Source organism: Triticum dicoccoides, chromosome 7B, assembly GCF_002162155.2.
Source record: "Triticum dicoccoides isolate Atlit2015 ecotype Zavitan chromosome 7B, WEW_v2.0, whole genome shotgun sequence".
Taxonomy (NCBI): Eukaryota; Viridiplantae; Streptophyta; class Magnoliopsida; order Poales; family Poaceae; genus Triticum; species Triticum dicoccoides.
In genome coordinates, this window is record NC_041393.1 from 727,601,853 (window position 1) to 727,619,680 (window position 17,828).

Consider the following 17,828-nt stretch of genomic DNA (forward strand, 5'->3'; position numbering starts at 1 on the left):
GGTATTGTTGGATGAAGCGGCCCGGACCAACATTACATGACCACGTTCATGAGACTGGTTCTACCGACGTGCTTCACACACAGGTGGCTAGCGGGTGTCAGTTTCTCCAACTTTAGTTGAATCGAGTTTGACTACGCCCGGTCCTTGTTGAAGGTTAAAGCAGCACACTTGACGAAAAATCATTGTGGTTTTGATGCGTAGGTAAGAACGGTTCTTGCTAGAAGCCCGTAACAGCCACGTAAAACTTGCAACAACAGAGTAGGGGACGTCTAACTTGTTTTCGCAGGGCTTGCTGTGTTGTGATATGGTCAAGACATGATGATATAAATTGTTGTATGAGATGAGCATGTTTGTTGAAGTTATCGGCAACTGGCAGGAGCCTTATGGTTGTCTCATTATTGCATAAGATGCAAGCGCCATAATTGCTTTACTTTATCGCTATGCGATAGCAATAGTTGCAAAAGCAATTGTTGGCGAGACGACCTTGTGACGACACGCTGATAAAGATTAAGATGATGGAGATCATGGTGTCATGCCGGTGACGATGGAGATCATGGCGGTACTTTGGAGATGGAGATCAAAGGCACAAGATGATGATGGCCATATCATGTCACATATTTTGATTGCGTGTGATGTTTATCTTTTTTGCATCTTATTTTGCTTAGTACGATGGTAGCATTATGAGATGATCCCTTACTAAAATTCCAAGGTATAAGTGTTCTCCCTGAGTATGCACCGTTGCGGCAGTTCTTTGTGTTGAGACACCACGTGATGATCGGGTGTGATAAGCTCTACATTCACATACAACGGGTGCAAGCCAGTTTTGCACATGCAGAATACTCAGGTTAAACTTGACGAGCCTAGCATATGCAGATCTGGCTTCAGAACACTGAGACTGAAAGGTCGAACGTGAATCATATAGTAGATACGATCAACATAGTGATGTTCACCATTGAAAGCTACTCCATCTCAAGTGATGAATGGACGTGGTTTAGTTGATATGGATCACATGATCATTTACATGACTAGAGGGATGTCTATCTAAGTGGGAGTTCTTAAGTAATATGATTAATTGAACTTAAATTTATCATGAACTTAGTCCTGATAGTATTTGCATATCTATGTTCTAGATCAATTGCTCACGTATAGCTTCCCCGTTTTATTTATGATATGTTCCTAGAGAAAACTAAGTTGAAAGTTGATAGTAGCAATGATGCGGACTAGGTCCGTGATCTGAGGATTATCCTCATTGCTGCACAAAAGAATTATGTCCTTGATGCACCCTAGGTGACAGAACTATTGCAGGAGCAAATGTAAACGTTTGACAAGCTCGGTATGATGACTACTTGATAGTTTAGTGCACCATGCTTTACGGCTTAGAACCGGGACTTCAAAATGTTTTGAAATGCCATGGAGCATATGAGATGTTCCAAGAGTTGAAATTGGTATTTCAGACTCATGCCCGAGTCGAGAGGTATGAGACCTCTGACAAGTATTTTTGCCTACAAGATGGAGGAGAATAGCTCAACCAGTGAGCATGTCCTCAGAATGTCTGAGTACTACAATCGCTTGAATCAAGTGGGAGTTAATCTTCCAGATAAGATAGTGATTGACAGAGTTCTCTAGTCAGTATCACCAGGTTGCTGGAACTTCGTGCTGAACTATAATATGAAAGGGATGACGAAAACAATTCCCAGAGCTCTTCGCGATGCTAAAATCGGCGAAGGTAGAAATCAAGAAAATCATCTAGTGTTGATGGTTGACAAGACCACTAGTTTCAAGTAAAAGGGCAAGGGAAAGAAAGGGAACTTCAAGAAGAATGACAAGCAAGTTGCCACTCCCATGAAGAAGCCCAAAGCTAGACCCAAGCCTGAAACTGAGTGCTTCTACTGCAAAGGAAATGGTCACTGGAAGCGGAACTGCCCCAAATACTTGGCGGATAAGAAGGATGGCAAAGTGAACAAAGGTATATTTGATATACAGGTTATTGATATGTACTTTAAAAGTGTTCATAGTAGCCCCTGGGTATTTAATGTTGGTTCAGTTGCTATGATTAGTAACTCAAAACAGGAGTTACGGAATGAACAAAGACTAGTTAAGGCTGAGGTGACGATGTGTGTTGGAAGTGATTCCAAGGTTGATAAGATCACCATCGCAGACTTCCTTTACATTCGGGATTAGTGTTGAACCTAAAATAAATGTTATTTGGTGTTTGCGTTGAGCATAATATGATTGGATCATGTTTATTGCAATACGGTTATTCATTTAAGTCAAAGAATAATTGTTATTCTGTTTACATGAATAAAACCTTCTGTGGTCATACACCCAAGGTGAATGGTTGAATCTCGATCGCAGTGATACACATATTCATAATATTGATGCCAAAAGATGCAAATTTAATAATGATAGTGCAACTTATTTGGCACTGCCGTTTAGGTCATATTGGTGTAAAGCTCATGACAAACTCCATGCTGATGGACTTTTGGAATCACTTGATGCTTGCGAACCATGCCTCATGGGCAAGATGACTAAGACTTCGTTCTCCGGAACAATAGGAGCGAGCCACTGACTTATTGGAAATAATACGTACCGATGTATGTGGTCTGATGAGTGTTGAGGCTCGCGGCGGGTATCATTATTTTCTGACCTTCACAGATGATTTGAGCAGATATGGGTATATCTACTTAATGAAACACAAGTCTGAAACATTTGAAAAGTTCAAAGAATTTTAGAGTGAAGTGGAAAATCATCGTAACAAGAAAATAAAATTTCTACGATCTAATCATGGAGACGAATATTTGAGTTACGAGTTTGGCCTTCATTAAAAACAATGTGGAATAGTTTCACAAACTCACGCCACCTGGAACACCACAGCGTAATGGTTTGTCCGAACATCATAACTGTACTTTAATGAATATGGTGCGATCTATGATGTCTCATAGCGATTTACCACTATTGTTTTGGGGTTATGCATTAGAGACAACTGCATTCACATTAAATAGGGCACCATCTAAATCCGTTGAGATGACACCATATGAACTATGGTTTAGCAAGAAACCTAAGCTGTCGTTTCTTAAAGTTTGGTGCTACGATGCTTATGTGAAAAAGCTTCAATCTGATAAGCTCAAACCCAAATCGGAGAAATGTGTCTTCATAGGATACCCCAAAGGAAACTGTTGGGTACACCTTCTATTACAGATCCGAAAGCAAGATATTCGTTGCTAAGAATGGATCGATCCTTTCTAGTGAAGGAGTTTCTCTCGAAAGAAGTGAGTGGGAGGAAAGTAGAACTTGATGAGGTAGTTGTACCTTCTCACGAATTGGAAAGTAGTTTCTTGATAACCCACAAGTATAGGGGATCAATTGTAGCCTCTTTCGATAAGTAAGAGTGTCAAACCGAATGAGGAGCTAAAGGTAGAACAAATATTCCCTCAAGTTCTATCGACCACCGATACAACTCTACGCACGCTTGACGTTCGCTTTACCTAGAACAAGTATGAAACTAGAAGTACTTTGTAGGTGTTGTTGGATAGGTTTGCAAGATAATAAAGAGCACGCAAATAAAAACTAGGGGCTGTTTAGATAAAGTAACAATAAAGTAAATACAGCGAGTGTGGAAAAGTGGTGGTAGGAGTTGTGAAATTGTCCGTAAGCAATTGACTACTTTACTAGACCGATAGCAAGTTTTATGTGGGAGAGGCATAAGCTAACATACTTTCACTTCTTGGATCATATGCACTTATGATTGGAACTCTAGCAAGCACTCACAACTATTAAAGATCATTAAGGTAAAACCCAACCATAGCATTAAAGTATCAAGTCCCCTTTATCCCAAACGCCACAACCCCCTTACTCGGGTTTATGCTTCTGTCACTCAAGCAACCCACTATAAGCGAATCATGAACGTATTGCAACACCCTACAGCGGGAATACCTCACGCTTGCACGACACGGAGAGCACCATAGGACAGCAACATAACCACAAGCAAATTAAACCAATCATAGCAATTCATCAGTCACCGGTAGGACAACGAAAATCTACTCAGACATCATAGGATGGCAACACATCATTGGATAATAATATGAAGCATAAAGCACCATGTTCAAGTAGAGGGTACAGCGGGTTGCGGGAGAGTGGACCGCTAAATATAGATGGGGGAGGTGATGGAGATGTTGGTGAAGATGATGGAGGTGTTGGTGTAGATCGCGGTGATGGTGATGGCCCCCGGCGGTGTTCCGGCGCCACCGGAAGCAAGGGGAGAGAGCCCCCTTCTTCTTCTTCTTCCTTGACCTTCTCCCTAGATGGGAGAAGGGTTTCCCCTCTGGTCCATGGTCTCCATGGCGTGGGAGGGGCGAGAGCCCCTCCGATGGATCTGTCTCTCTATCTCTCTCCGTTTCTGCGTTCCCAGATTCTGCCCTTTCACCGTTTCTTTTATATCCGGAGATCCGTAACTCCGATTGGGTTGAAACCTTTGCCCAGATTTTTGTTCGAAAATTAGCTTTCTTTCGGCAAAAGAAGAGCATCAACCGCCTTACGGGGTGCCCACGAGGGTCAGGGGCACGCCCCTGCCTCATGGCCCCCTCGGGCACCGTCTCGCATTGATTTTTCTTCCAGAAAATCATAAATATTCCAAAAATATTCTTCGTCCATTTTTATACCGTTTGGATTCCGTTTGATATGGGTTTTCTGCAAAACATAAAACATGCAACAAATAGGAACTGGCACTGGGCACTGGATAAATATGTTAGTCCCAAAAATAGTATAAAAAGTTGCCAAAAGTATATGAAAGTTGAATAATATTGGCATGGAACAATCAAAAATTATAGATACGATGGAGACGTATCAGCATCCCCAAGCTTAATTCCTGCTCGTCCTCGAGTAGGTAAATGATAAAAAGATAATTTTTTATGTGGAATGCTACCTAGCATAATCTTGATCTAATCATGGCATGAATAAAAAGACACGAATGATTCAAAGCAATAGTCTATCATTTGACATAAAAACGATAATAGTTCGAGCGTACTAATAAAGTAATCATGACTTTTCAAAACAACATGGCCAAAGAAAGTTATCCCTACAAAATCATATAGTCTGGCTATGCTCCATCTTCATCACACAAAATATTCAAATCATGCACAACCCCGGTTTTAGCCAAGCAATTGTTTCATACTTTAGTATTCTCAAACTTTTTCAACTCTTACGCAATATATGAGTGTGAGCCATGGATATAGCACTATGGGTAGAATAGAATATGATGGTGGAGGTTATGTGGAGAAGATAAAAAGGAGAAAGTATCACATCGATGCGGCTAAGCAACGGACCATGGAGATGCCCATCAATTGATGTCAATGTGAGGAGTAGGGATTGTCATGTACCGGATGCACTAAGAGCTATAAGTGTATGAAAGCTCAAACTGGGCACTAGGTGGGTGTGCATCCAACTTGCTTGCTCATGAAGACCTAGGGCGTTTGAGGAAGCCCATCATCGGCATAGACAAGCCAAGTTCTATAATGAAAATTACCACTAGTGTATGAAAGTGACAATATATGAGACTCTCTCTATGAATAACATGGTGCTACTTTGAAGCACAAGTGTGGTAAAAGGATAGTAGCATTGCCCCTTCTCTCTTTTTCTCTCATTTTTTTATTTTCTCTTTTTTGGTGGGCTTCTTTGGCCCCCTTTTTTATTTGGGCTTCTTTGGCCTTTTTTAAGTCCGGAGTCTCATCTCGACTCGTGGGGGAATCATAGTCTCCATCATCCTTTCCTCACTGGGGCAATGCTCTAATAATGATGATCATCACACTTTTATTTACTTACAACTCAATATTACAACTCGATACTAGAACAAATATATGACTCTATATGAATGCCTCCGACGGTGTACCGGGATGTGCAATGATCTAGTGTAGCAATGACATCAAAAAACGGTCAAGCCATGAAAACATCATGCTAGCTATCTTACGATCATGCAAAGAAATATGACAATGAATGCTCAAGTCATGTATATGATGATGATGGAAGTTGCATGGCTATATATCTCGGAATGGCTATGGAAATGCCATGATAGGTAGGTATGGTGGCTGTTTTGTGGAAGATATAAGCAGGCTTATTTGTGATAGAGCGTATCGTATCACGGGGTTTGGATGCACCGGCGAAGTTTGCACCAACTCTCGAGGTGAGAAAGGCAATGCACGGTACCGAAGAGGCTAGCAATGATGGAAGGGTGAGAGTGCGTATAATCCATGGACTCAACATTAGTCATAAAGAACTCACATACTTATTGCAAAAATTTATTAGCCACCAAAACAAAGCACTACACGTATGCTCCTAGGTGAAGGGTTGGTAGGAGTTAACCATCGCGCGATCCCGACCTCCACACAAAGGATAACAATCAAAAAATAAATCATGCTCCAACTTCATCACATAACGGTTCACCATACGTGCATGCTTCAGGAATCACAAACCTCAACACAAGTATTTCTACTAATCCACAGTCACCCACTAGCATTAGTCTAATACCTGTATATTGCAGAACTATTGCAAGGAATCAAACATATCATATTCAGCGATCTACAAGTTTATGTAGGATTTTATGACTAACCATGTGAATGACCAATTCCTGTCATCTCTCTAAATTGATATAAGTGAAGCAAGAGAGTTTAATTCTTTCTACAAAAGATATGCCCATGCTCCAAACAATATAAGTGAAGAAAAAGATCATTCTACAAATGGCAGTTTTCTATGTGAAGAGAAACAGACAATCCAAACTTCAAATGATATAAGTGAAGCACATGAAGCATTCTATAAAGCCATACTCAAAAGATATAAGTGAAGTGCAATGAGCATTATATAAATAAACCAAGGACTATCTCATACCGGCATGGTGCATAAAAGAAAAGTAAAAAGTAAATGCAAAAGACGCTCCAAGACTTGCACATATCGCATGAACGAGACGAATCCGAAAACATACCGATACTTGTTGAAGAAAGAGGGGATGCCTTCCGGGGCATCCCCAAGCTTAGACGCTTGAGTCTCCTTGAATATTTACTTGGGGTGCCTTGGGCATCCCCAAGCTTGAGCTCTTGCCTCTCCTCCTTTTCCTCATATCGAGACCTCCTCGATCAAACACTTCATCCACACAAAACTTCAACAGAAAACTCGGTAAGATCCGTTAGTATAATAAAGCAAATCACTACTCTAAATACTGTTGCAAACCAATTCATATTTTGTTTTTGAATTATACTACTGTAATCTAACTTTTCCATGGCTTAATCCACTGAAAGAAATTGATAGTTTCATCAAAACAAGCAAACTATGCATCAAAAACAGAATCTGTCAAAAACAGAACAGTCTGTATCAATCTGAACATTCACGGTACTTATGGTACCCCAAAAATTCTACCACAATTAGGAAAAATAAACAATTTGGACAAGAAGACAGTGCAAAAATAATCAGAACCGTTTGACGTTCAAGTAAAACATGTAAAATCACGCACTACAGCCAAAGTTTCTGTCCTGCACCGTACAAACCAACAAGCATTGTAAACATCCTAAAGGCAAACCTTGGCACATTATTTTTATAATACAATGGAATTGTACAAGGGGATAATTATTTTTGATGAAAAGTTTCTGTAATTAAGATTCACAAAGTTTCCGTGAGCATGAACAAAGTTCAAGGAGCTCCTCCACTTCAATAATGCTTGTCTCTCTCACTTTCACTTTCCTTTTTGAAAAGTTTTTGGTTCCCCTCTTTATTTATTTTGTTTTTAGACTATATAAAAGCACTCAACAAAAATAAATGACTCTCTAAAACTTCCCGGTTGTCTCCCTGGCAGCGCTTTCTTTAAAGCCATTAAGCTAGGCATATAGTGCTCTAGTAATGGATCCACCCGGATCCCAAGGTATATCAAAGCCAATTTTAATTAACAATGATTTGTAATTTAGTAGTGAGCACAAAGTAACATATATAAAGAAATGACGAAGTCTAACTCTCTTTCTATTCACCGGCATGTCATAAAAGAACAATTCATGCACACATAGTAAAGGCCAATGCATAGTATAAGTAGTTTCTTGCAATTTTATCATATTGGAAACATAGAGAGGTGGAGATATAGTTCCTCTCTCATAATAATTGCAAGTAGGAGCAGCAAGCACATGCATATTATATCTATCAAAATCATCATGTGTAGTAGTAAAACAGAACCCATCTATATAATCCTTAATAAGCACAAACTTCTCCGATATAGTGTAATCGGGAGAATTCAAAAAGATAATATGATTATCATACGTGGGTGCAATAGAAACAATTTCATGTTTAACATAAGGAACTATAGCAAGTTCATCTCCATAAGCATAATTCATATTGGCATCTTGGCCACAAGCATAGCAAACATCATCAAAAAGGGATATTTCAAACGAATCAACGGGATCATCACAATCATCATAGCAATCATCCTTCGGTAAGCATGAAGGGGAATTAAACAATGTATGAGTTGAAGAGTTACTCTCATTAGAAGGTGGGTACGGGTAGCTAATCCGCTCTTCCTCCTTTTGTTCTTCGCTCTCCTCATCATCTTTTTCATCCAATGAGCTCACAGTTTCATCATTTGTTCTTCCATAAACTCCTGCAAAATATTAGTCTCTTCTTGGACAGCGGAGGAGTTCTCAATATATGGTTTAACATGGGCATTAGAAGCATAATTATCATAACAATATTTAAGTATGGAAATTTTTTCAGATTTGTAAAGAGTAGCATCATACATTTCAATCAAAGAAGCAATTTCATAAGCACCCTTAAAAGCAACGAATTCTTCAATCTATTGAACATCATATTAATTATAAACACCCTTAGCATATGAAGATACAATTGGTTGGGAAGGTGTTTCTTAGGGTTTTCAGAACTACAAGTAACATCATATATTTCACATAAATTCCAAGCATAGCATTGCAAACGATGAATTTGATCCAGTAAAAGTTTCCCCTTTTCAGATATACGGTGTCGCACATAACAAGCATGCTCATCTAAAGAGTTGCCCTCAACTAAGCTAGTTGGGGTTTCAGCACGAGCACATAGGGATCGAAGATGATCTAAGTAAAAAGCTTCAGGAGTGTGATAGATTTTGAGTGGTTCCTCAACCATTGGTGTAGTAGGTACAACTAATTTTTTTGGTATTTTGCGTTTCCTACCCATAACTAAAGATAGAAAACAACTTAGAACAGCAAATAAAAATTACTTAGTGATAAAGCAAACAAGCACACACGAGAATATTCACCCCACACTATGACTCCCCGGCAACGGCGCCAGAAACAGGTCTTGATAACCCACAAGTGTAGGGGATCAATTGTAGCCTCTTTCGATAACTAAGAGTGTCGAACCCAACAGGAGCTAAAGGTAGAACAAATATTCCCTCAAGTTCTATCGACCACCGATACAACTCTACGCACGCTTGACGTTCGCTTTACCTAGAACAAGTATGAAACTATTGGAAATATGCCCTAGAGGCAATAATAAATTAGTTATTATTATATTTCCTTGTTCATGATAATCGTTTATTATCCATGCTATAATTGTATTGATAGGAAACTCAGATACATGTGTGGGTACATAGACAACACCATGTCCCTAGTAAGCCTCTAGTTGACTAGCTCGTTGATCAATAGATGGTTACAGTTTCCTGACCATGGACATTGGATGTCATTGATAACGGGATCACATCATTAGAAGAATGATGTGATGAAAAAGACCCAATCCTAAGCCTAGCACAAAGACCGTAGTTCGTATGCTAAAGCTTTTCTAATGTCAAGTATCTTTTCCTTAGACCATGAGATTGTGCAACTCCCGGATACCGTAGGAATGCTTTGGGTGTACCAAACGTCACAACGTAACTGGGTGGCTATAAAGGTGCATTACAGGTGTCTCCGAAAGTGTCTATTGGGTTGGCACGAATCGAGACTGGGATTTGTCACTCCGTGTAAACGGAGAGGTATCTCTGGGCCCACTCGGTAGGACATCATCATAATGTGCACAATGTGATCAAGGAGTTGATCACGGGATGATGTGTTACGGAATGAGTAAAGAGACTTGCCGGTAACGAGATTGAACAAGGTATCGGATACCGACGATCGAATCTCGGGCAAGTACAATACCGCTAGACAAAGGGAATTGTATACGGGATTGATTGAGTCCTTGACATCGTGATTCATCCGATGAGATCATCGTGGAACATGTGGGAGCCAACATGGGTATCCAGATCCCGCTGTTGGTTATTGACCGGAGAACGTCTCGGTCATGTCTGCATGTCTCCCGAACCCGTAGGGTCTACACACTTAAGGTTCGATGATGCTAGGGTTATAAAGGAAGCTTGTATGTGGTTACCGAATGTTGTTCGGAGTCCCGGATGAGATCCCGGACGTCACGAGGAGTTCCGGAATGGTCCGGAGGTAAAGATTTATATATGGGAAGTCCTGTTTTGGTCACCAGAAAAGTTTCGGGGTTTATCAGTAACATACCGGGACCACCGGGAGGGTCCCGGGGGTCCACCAAGTGGGGCCACATACTCCGGAGGCTTGCATGGGCCAAGGGTGGTGAGGGACCAGCCCTTGAGTGGGCTGGTGCACCTCCCACAAGGCCCAAGGCGCAACAAAAGGTGGAGAAGGGGAAACCCTAGGCTTAGATGGGCCCTAAGGCCCACCCTAGGGGGCGCCCCCCTCTCTCCCCTCTTGGCCGCCTCCCCCTTTTCCCATCTAGGGCTGCCGCCCCCCCTAGGGGTGGGAAACCTAGAGGGGGCGCACCCTCCTCCCTTCCCCTATATATATGAGGCCTAGGGGCTGCCCAATACACGTGATTAGATCTCTCGTTGGTGCAGCCCTGCATCTCTTCTTCCTCCTCCTCCTCTCCTGTTGTGCTTGGCGAAGCCCTGCAGGATAGCCACGCTCCTCCATCACCACCACGCCGTTGTGCTGCTGCTGGATGGAGTCTTCCTCAACCTCTCCCTCTCTCCTTGCTGGATCAAGGCGTGGGAGACGTCACCGAGCTGTACGTGTGTTGAACGCGGAGGTGCCGTCTGTTCGGCACTAGGATCTCCGGTGATTTGGATCATGAAGAGTACGACTCCTTCAACCCCGTTCACTTGAACGCTTCCGCTTAACGATCTACAAGGGTATGTAGATGCACTCTCCTTCCCTCGTTGCTAGTTTCTCCATAGATAGATCTTGGTGACACGTAGGAAAATTTTGAATTTCTGCTATGTTCCCCAACAGTGGTATCAGAGCTAGGTCTATTGCGTAGATTCTTTGCACGAATAGAACACAAAGTAGTTGTGGGCGTTGATGTTGTTCAATATGCTTACCGTTACTGGTCCAATCTTGTTTCGACGGTATTGTGGGATGAAGCGGCCCGGACCGACCTTACACGTACTCTTACGTGAGACAGGTTCCATCGACTGACATGCACTTGGTGCATAAGGTGGCTAGCGGGTGCCAGTCTCTCCCACTTTAGTCAGAACGGATTCGATGAAAAGGGTCCTTATGAAGGGTAAATAGCAATTGGCATATCACGTTGTGGTTTTGCGTAGGTAAGAAACGTTCTTGCTAGAAACCCATAGCAGCCACGTAAAACATGCAAACAACAATTAGAGGACGTCTAACTTGTTTTTGCAGGGTTTGCTATGTGATGTGATATGGCCAAGAAGAATGTGATGAATAATATGTGATGTATGAGATTGATCATGTTCTTGTAATAGGATTCACGACTTGCATGTCGATGAGTATGACAACCGGCAGGAGCCATAGGAGTTGTCTTTATTTATTGTATGACCTGCGTGTCATTAAACAACGCCATGTAATTACTTTACTTTATTGCTAACCGGTAGCCATAGTAGTAGAAGTAATAAGTTGGCGAGACAACTTCATGGAGACACGATGATGGAGATCATGATGATGGAGATCATGGTGTCATGCCGGTGACGATGATGATCATGGAGCCCCGAAGATGGAGATCAAAAGGAGCAAAATGATATTGGCCATATCATGTCACTATTTGATTGCATGTGATGTTTATCATGTTTATGCATCTTGTTTACTTAGAACGACAGTAGTAAATAAGATGATCCCTTAAAAGAATTTCAAGAAGTGTTCTCCCCTAACTGTGCACCGTTGCTAAAGTTCGTCGCTTCTAAGCACCACGTGATGATCGGGTGTGATGGATTCTTACGTTCACATACAACGGGTGTAAGACAGATTTACACACGCGAAACACTTAGGGTTAACTTGACGAGCCTAGCATGTACAGACATGGCCTCGGAACACAGAGACCGAAAGGTCGAGCATGAGTCATATAGTAGATACGATCAACATGAAGATGTTCACCGATGATGACTAGTCCGTCTCACGTGATGATCGGACACGGCCTAGTTGACTCGGATCATGTAATCACTTAGATGACCAGAGGGATGTCTATCTGAGTGGGAGTTCATAAGATGAACTTAATTATCCTGAACATAGTCAAAAGACCTTTTGCAAATTATGTCGTAAGCTCGCGCTTTAGTTCCACTGTTTAGATATGTTCCTAGAGAAAATATAGTTGAAAGTTGAAAGTAGCGATTATGCGAACAGTAGAAAGCTTATGTCCTTAATGCACCGCTCAGTGTGCTGAACCCCAAACGTCGTTTGTGGATGTTGCGAACATCGGACATACACGTCTTGATAACTACGTGATAGTTCAGTTAAACGGTTTAGAGTTGAGGCACGAAAGACGTTTTCGAAATGTCGCGGAACATATGAGATGTTTCGAGGGCTGAAATTAGGATTTCAGGCTCGTGCCCACGTCAAGAGGTATGAGACCTCCGACGATTTTCTTAGCCTACAAACTAAGGGAGAAAAGCTCAATCGTTGAGCTTGTGCTCAGATTGTCTGAGTACAACAATCACTTGAATCGAGTGGGAGTTGATCTTCCAGATGAGATAGTGATGTTTCTCCAAAGTCATTGCCACCAAGCTGCTAGAGCTTCGTGATGAACTATAATATATCAAGGATAGAGATGATGATCCTTGAGGTATTCGCGTTGTTTGACATCACGAAAGTAAAAATCAAGAAGGAGCATCAATTGTTGATGGTTGGTGAAACCACTAGTTTCAAGAAGGGCAAGGGCAAGAAGGGATACTTCATGAAACGGCAAATCAGCTGCTGCTCCAGTGAAGAAACCCAAGGTTGAACCCAAACCCGAGACTAAGTGCTGCTGTAATAAGGGGAACAACCACTGGAGCAGAATTACCTTAGATACTTGGTAGATAAGAAGGCCGGCAAGGTCAATAGAAATATATTGGATATATATTATGTTAATGTGTACTTTACTAGTACTCCTAGTAGCACCAGGGTATTAGATACCGGTTCGGTTGCTAAGTGTTAGTAACTCGAAATAAAAGAGCTACAGAATAAACGGAGACTAGCTAAAGGTGAGCTGACGATATGTGTTGGAAGTGTTTCCAAGTTTGATGTGATCAAACATCGCATGCTCCCTCTACCATCAAGATTAGAATTAAACCTGAATAATTGTCATTTGGTGTTTGCGTTGAGCATAGACATGATTGGATTATGTCTATCGCAATACGGTTATTCATTTAAGGAGAATAATGGTTACTCTGTTTATTTGAATAATACCTTCAATGGTCTTGCACCTAAAGGAATGGTTTATTGAATCTCGATCGTAGTGATACACATTTTCATGCCAAAAGATATAAGATAGTAATGATAGTACCACTTACTTGTGGCACTGCCATATGAGTCATATTGGTATAAAACGCATGAAGAAGTTCCATGTTGACGGATCTTTGGGCTCACTCGTTTTTGAAAAGTTTGAGACATGCGAACCATGTCTATTGGTGTATACGCATGAAGAAACTCCATGCAGATGGACCGTTTGGACTCACTTGATTTTGAATCACTTGAGATATGCAAATCATACCACATGGGCAAGATGACTAAAAAGCCTCGGTTTCAGTAAGATGGAACAAGGTAGCAACCTGTTGGAAGTAACACATTTTGATGTGTGCAGTCCAATGAGTGCTGAGGCATGCAGTGAATATCGTTATGTTCTGACTTCACAGATGATTCAAGTAGATGTTGAGTATATTTACTTGATGAAACACAAAGTCTGAATTATTGAATGGTTCAAGTAATTTCAGAGTGAAGTTAAAGATCATTGTGACAAGAGGATAAAATGTCTATGATATGATCATAGAGATGAGTATCTGAGTTACGAGCTTTGGCACGCAATTAAGACACCGTGGAAATTGTTTCACAATTAATACCGCCTGGAACACCATAGTGTGATGGTGTGTCCGAACATCATAGTTGCACCCTATTGGATATGGTGCGTACCATGATGTCTATTGTCGAATTACCACTATCGTTCATGGGTTAGGCATTAGAGACAACCGCACTCACTTTAATAGGGCACCACGTAATTCCGTTGAGACGACACCGTTTGAACTATGGTTTGGAGAAACCTAAGTTGTCGTTTCTTAAAGGTTTGGGGCTGCGACGCTTATGTGAAAAAGTTTCAGGTTGATAAGCTCGAACCCAAAGCGGATAAAATGCATCTTCATAGGACACCCAAAACAGTTGGGTATACCTCCTATCTCAAGATCCGGAAGCAAAAGTAATTGTTTCTAGAAACGGGTCCTTTCTCGAGGAAAAGTTCGTCTCGAAAAGTTGAGTGGGAGGATGGTGGAGACTTGATGAGGTTATTGAACCATCACTTCAACTAGTGTGTAGCAGGGCACAGGAAGTTGTTCCCATGGCACCTACACCAATTGAAGTAGAAGCTTATGATAGTGATCATGAAGTTTCGGATCAAGTCACTAACGTACCTCGTAGGGTGACAAGGATGTGTAGTACTTCAGAGTGGTACGCAATCCTGTCTTAGAGGTCATGTTGCTAGACAACAATGAACCTACGAGCTATGGAGAAGCGATGGTGGGCCCGGATTCCGACGAATGGCTCGAGGCCATAAAATCCGAGAACGGATCCATGACTTTGGAAGAAATACTTGATGGTCGTAAGGCCATTGGGTACGGATGGATTTTTAAAAGGAAGACAGACAATGATGGTAAGAATTACCATTAAGAAAGCTCGACTTGTCGTTAAGATGTTTTCCGACAAGTTCAAGGAGTTGATTACGGTGAGGTTTTCTCACTCGTAGCGATGCTAAGAGTCTGTTGGAATTGGATTAGCAGTTACTGCATGATTGATGAAATCTTGCAGATAGGATGTCAAAACATTGTTTCCTCGATGTTATACTTGAGGAAAGGTTGTATGTGATACAACCAGAAGGTTTTGTCAATCCTGAAAGATGCTAACAAGTATGCGAAGCTCCAGCTATCCTTCTAAGGACTGGAGTAAGCATCTCGGAGTTGGAATATACGCTTTGATGAGATGATCAAAGATTTTGGGTCTATACCAAGTTTATGAGAAACTTGTATTTCCAAAGAAGTGAGTGGGAGCACTATAGAATTTCTGATGAGTGTATGTTGTTGACATATTGATGATTAGAAATGATGTAGAATTTCTGGAAAGCATATAGGGTTATTTGAAAGATGTTTTTCAATAGGAAACCTGGATTAAGCTACTTGAACATTGAGCATCAAGATCTATAAGAATAGATCAAAAACGCTTAATGGTACTTTCAAATGAGCACATACCTTGACATGATCTTGAAGGTGTTCAAGATGGATCGGTCAAAGAAGGAGTTCTTGCCTGAGTTGTAAGGTATGAAGTTAAGAGTTAAAGCTCGACCACGGCAGAAAAGAGAGAAAGGACGAAGGTCGTTCCCTATGCTTCAGACATAGGCTCTATAGTATGCCATGCTGTGTACCGCACTGGAAGTGTGCCTTGCCATGAGTCAGTCAAGGGGTACAAGAATGATCCAGGAATGGGGATCATTGGACAACGGTCAAAATTGTCCTTGGAGTAAATAAGGACATGTTTCTCGATTATGGAGGTGATAAAGAGTTCGGCGTAAAGGGTTACGTCGGTGCAAGCTTTAACACCTATCCGAGTGACTCTAAATAGCAAATCGGATACGTATAGTGGAGCAACCATTTGGAATAGCTCCAAGTGGAGCGTGGAAGCAGCGTTTACAATATGACCTAGAAATTTGCAAAGCACACACGGATCTGAAAGGTTCAGACCCGTTGACTAAAACCTCTCTCACAAGCAAAACATGATCAAACCTCAGAACTCATTGAGTCTTAATCACATGATTATGTGAACTAGTTTACAGACACTAGTAAACTCTTTGGATGTTGGTCACATGGCGATGTGACCTATCAGCGTGAATCACATGACAATGTGAACTAGATTATTGACTCTAGTGCAAGTGGGAGACTGTTGGAAATATGCCCTAGAGGCAATAATAAATTAGTTATTATTATATTTCCTTGTTCATGATAATCGTTTATTATCCATGCTATAATTGTATTGATAGGAAACTCAGATACATGTGTGGGTACATAGACAATACCATGTCCCTAGTAAGCCTCTAGTTGACTAGCTCGTTGATCAATAGATGGTTACAGTTTCCTGACCATGGACATTGGATGTCATTGATAACGGGATCACATCATTAGAAGAATGATGTGATGGACAAGACCCAATCCTAAGCCTAGCACAAAGAACGTAGTTCGTATGCTAAAGCTTTTCTAATGTCAAGTATCTTTTCCTTAGACCATGAGATTGTGCAACTCCCGGATACCGTAGGAATGCTTTGGGTGTACCAAACGTCACAACGTAACTGGGTGGCTATAAAGGTGCATTACAGGTATCTCCGAAAGTGTCTATTGGGTTGGCACGAATCGAGACTGGGATTTGTCACTCCGTGTAAACGGAGAGGTATCTCTGGGCCCACTCGGTAGGACATCATCATAATATGCACAATGTGATCAAGGAGTTGATCACGGGATGATGAGTTACGGAACGAGTAAAGAGACTTGCCGGTAACGAGATTGAACAAGGTATCGGATACCGACGATCGAATCTCGGGCAAGTACAATACCGCTAGACAAAGGGAATTGTATACGGGATTGATTGAGTCCTTGACATCGTGGTTCATCCGACGAGATCATCATGGAACATGTGGGAGCCAACATGGGTATCCAGATCCCGCTGTTGGTTATTGACCGGAGAACGTCTCGGTCATGTCTGCATGTCTCCCGAACCCGTAGGGTCTACACACTTAAGGTTCGATGACGCTAGGGTTATAAAGGAAGCTTGTATGTGGTTACTGAATGTTGTTCGGAGTACCGGATGAGATCCCAGACGTCACGAGGAGTTCCGGAATGGTCCGGAGGTAAAGATTTATATATGGGAAGTCCTGTTTTGGTCACCGGAAAAGTTTCGGGGTTTATCGGTAACGTACCGGGACCACCGGGAGGGTCCCGGGGGTCCACCAAGTGGGGCCACATGCTCCGGAGGCTTGCATGGGCCAAGGGTGGTGAGCGACCAGCCCCTGAGTGGGCTGGTGCGCCTCCCACAAGGCCCAAGGCGCAGCAAAAGGTGGAGAAGGGGAAACCCTAGGCTTAGATGGGCCCTAAGGCCCACCCTAGGGGGCGCCCCCCTCTCTCCCCTCTTGCCCCCCCCCTTTTCCCATCTAGGGCTGCCGCCCCCCTAGGGGTGGGAACCCTAGAGGGGGCGCACCCTCCTCCCTTCCCCTATATATATGAGGCCTAGGGGCTGCCCAATACATGTGATTAGATCTCTCATTGGTGCAGCCCTGCATCTCTTCTTCCTCCTCCTCCTCTCCTGTGGTGCTTGGCGAAGCCCTGCAGGATAGCC